Source organism: Cavia porcellus, unplaced genomic scaffold (genome assembly GCF_034190915.1).
Source record: "Cavia porcellus strain 051 isolate PalLab524CR breed Dunkin Hartley unplaced genomic scaffold, mCavPor4.1 scaffold_26, whole genome shotgun sequence".
Taxonomy (NCBI): Eukaryota; Metazoa; Chordata; class Mammalia; order Rodentia; family Caviidae; genus Cavia; species Cavia porcellus.
The window spans coordinates 32,456,950-32,459,456 of NW_026947509.1; positions in this window are offsets into that span (position 1 = coordinate 32,456,950).

The following is a 2,507-nucleotide window of genomic DNA, read 5'->3' on the forward strand; positions in this document are numbered from 1 at the left end:
GTGTTTGCTACTATTCTCTCCAAAAGAAAGTGCAAGAAATGTATTAGCTAAATGCGTGGGAAAGACTGGCAAATGCAAAAACTAGCACATTATAAAGATGTATAGATTGATACATAAATTATGCATAATTAATATTCCATTCTGACCCTAAAAGAAATACACCTGATTCCATGGATTTGATTTTTTCAGTCTATGGATTTTAAGAAGTCTTTTATTTGACTAAAGTCTTGTGGGTGGGGAGAAATGCTGTGTAGAAATTGTGAAGATAGAAAGGAATATCCAACACCAAATTCTAAGATCAAATGAAGTTAGCACAAAAATAAATCACACTTATGAATATCGATATAAACATTCTAAATAACACAGTGCCATAATTGAAGAGTGGTAAGCTATGATCCAGTGGAGTCATTCCAAGTATGTCAAGATGGTTTAATACCAGTAATTTGTTAGCATAATTCATGGTATTGTGTTAGCAAAGAATTGTAATATATTTGATAAAATTCAATATACATTTGTGTCATAAACCCTTAAGGAAAAAAAAGAATAGATACCATCTCCATCTTTTTTTTTTTCTGGTGCGGGGACTCAAACCCAGAATTTCTCATACGCTAGGCAAAGGCTGTCTGTCTGAGCTACATCCTCAGCACCAATAGATGCAATCTTATGCTTATAAATACAGATACTCCTTCCACCAAGCCAGAAATCAGCATTGTCCTTAATAGTGAAACACTGAAACGATTCCTTAGAAGGCTGTCGAGTGAGGAGCAAGACGAGGGTGTGTATCATCTTCCTGTTACTGTTAGAATGTGCTCATTGAAGAAAATCAGGGGAAAAAAGACATTTGAAAAATAGAAAAATCAGGGAAAATGAATACTATTTGCAAAAGTTGTGGGTGTCCACATGAAATATTAAATAGCAACTGAAAACTCATCAGCAGCAATATGAAAACTAGCAGAAAACTCCAAACCTCATATAGGTTCGTAAATTTATATTATGAACTATAAAGACAAAAGATCTCACTAATAGCAATAAAAAAAGGAAATACACAGAATACATATACTAAAATTCCTAACTTTTAAAGAACATTTTAAAAAGACTTCAGAAAGAGAAATGTATGTCTTAGTCTTATGGTGTAAAAGTCAAACATCTAAAGATTTCAGTTTTTCTAAATCAATCTATAAATTTGATGCAATTGATTTGATTCAAAATGCCACCATAATGTTTTCAGAATTTGACAAACTCATCTTCATGGTAAGATAAAGTCAGGATGCAGGAAAACCCAGGAGGGACCTGGAAAACCAGAGGAGAGGAGTGGGGAGGAAGCGGCCTGAGCAGACCCCGGAAACCCGCCTGGGGCAGAGCAGTTTGCTGGGGGCAGATGGAGGCAACGGCATCCGGACACACGCGTGCAAGGCCAGCAGGGGCTGAGAGCCACTGTGGACGGTGTCTTTGGCAAAGCCTTGGGGCTGACGTGGGCTTCAGTCCTGCAGAGACCCGATGTGCTCTGGCGAGACTCGCCCCTCCATCAGCCCCATGCCGACTGCCCAAGTTTGGGCTTATCTCTCCCTGCCTGCTTGTGGAACCCAGACTTGGTCCCCTCAGGGACTTTCCTGATAGGAAACTCACCCTGGTGTTGACTCTAGACTAAGAAATCTGAAGGAAAGGAAATAGCAATGATGCATTTGTGGGGACAGTGATTTTGATACTTCATCTTCCTTAGCTACTCAAAGATTATTTATTAATGAGATTTATCTTTAGGTTACTCTTGGGCTTACAGGAGCATTGAGCAGAAAATGCAAAGGGTCCATACATCCCATCTCCCCACCCTGTGCCTCAACCCCACAAATCCCTGTTAGTGACATGGCGCCTTAGTGTCACACATCTGTCACAACTGATAGACCAGAACTGGTGCACTAGCATTAACTAGTACAGTCTGCGTGAGGGTTTCCCTGGTGTTGAATAGTCTGTGAGGTTTAACACGCGCAGAATGTCACATCTCCACCATGACAGTGTCACCCCCACAGCTCCAAGGTGACTTTTCAACATTAAAACTAGACACGAGGGGAAGACAGATCCCTTGACACTGAGATGGTTGGGAATGCTTCTTTTTCCCCTTTAAACTGTGTCTTTGTTGACCCCGAGTCATTTACCTTTTGGAAATAAGTGTAGTCCTCTTTGCTAGCTCTTTATTCACCTAACTAGTTTCTTGGAAATAACACTGCCAAAGTGAGCAAGTTATTACAGATGGTGACCTTAAAATGTACATTTATCTATACTTAAAAAAAAACAGTGAATATATTTATTTATAAACCTTGCATCTCTTTTTAATAACATGGAACGTACAGCAAACGTAAATTGGTCTGAAACATACTGAATAGGGTGACTTTGTGAGCCATCATTTCCTAAAATTCATAGTTAGCATTCATCTCCTCATGCCATTATTAGTGTCTCATCTAAAAATGTGATAGTTACTGTTATTCTTTTTGAAATTAGGCAATAAAAGAGTC